We start from the raw sequence: 1215 nt of genomic DNA on the forward strand, positions 1-1215 counted from the left end.
GTGAGAAAGGGAGAATCTAAGTATTCCAGGCCTTTGAGAGTAAAGGAAGTGTTTCACAATGCTGTCAGGATGCAGGATGGTTCCATTTGGAACATTAATCGGGTAAGTAGATGAAGATGGGAAGGCATGTGAGCGTTGTGAAGAATTTGACAGTGAAGTGAATGATAGAAATGGGTTGTGTGATGTGGATGTTGCAAAGGAGGCTAACAGGATTGTAGACGAGAGAGTTACCAGTTTGAGAGATGAGCAAGAGATTTTTTACAACCAGCCAAGGCATTGAGTCGAGAGGAAGGATGAGGAAACCTCCGGTGTGGTCCGAAAACTACATGATGAACTGAGGAGCTAGGAACTTTTCCATGAGATTTCGCAGAAACACTGTGGTTTCTTTTTAGTTTACATCAATGTAAATTGTGTTCATGATTTGTGTTCTGATCATATTGTTCTAAGCTTGTTTTTTTGTTGGGGAAAGGGTTGTGTGTAGTGCTCTCATCTGTGCTCCCTCCCGCGTGAGTGGTGGTTGGAATGGTGAGTGCGTAGTGTTGTGGAATGTATGATGCCTGGTGTGAAATGGGTGTCAGTAGTGAGAGATGGTTGAGAGTGTACGTCGGATGTCGAAGGGAGCACAGGGTCATTGTTTAAGTAGAATAAAGTACCATACTGCTTACCAAGAAGTTCCAGCTTCTTTATTCTGACACAACACCAAGATTAGCTGGGGCAGAGCCGTGGCTGTCTCCAAAAAGTACTCCCGAGCCAGGGCCTTGCTGGGCTACCCCCACTGCCAAGCAATTTTGCCTAACCACCACCGCCACTTAGGCCACGCAACCTTAACTAAGCACCCCTCAAATCATCCTCCCACTGAAAGCACTGGTTAATGCTGAATTAGAGGAGTTGCTTCCATTCACAAAAGAACAAGAGCTGCCCTTTCAATGTGCAGAGCCATTTTAAGTGATTTGCTGGTCTACGTCTAAAACCGCAGACATAAGACTGACTTTGCAGAAGGCAGCCGTGAAGGCCTACCCCAGCAGGGTCAGTCTTATGCACTCTCCCTTCCACCTGTCTATTTTGGGGCTGGTGTCCCCTGCCACGCAACCCCTCTCCCATTGCTCACCTTGCCTCCACACTCCCCACACCCTCTCCACCTAACCTCGCAGGGTTTCATGGACATGGTCTGGAGAATGTAAACAGGATTTGCATGGCTGCGATACTAGCTTTGGG

Source organism: Ambystoma mexicanum, assembly GCF_040938575.1.
Source record: "Ambystoma mexicanum isolate Mex_15411 chromosome 12 unlocalized genomic scaffold, UKY_AmexF1_1 Mex_chr12_unloc.2, whole genome shotgun sequence".
Classification (NCBI taxonomy): Eukaryota; Metazoa; Chordata; class Amphibia; order Caudata; family Ambystomatidae; genus Ambystoma; species Ambystoma mexicanum.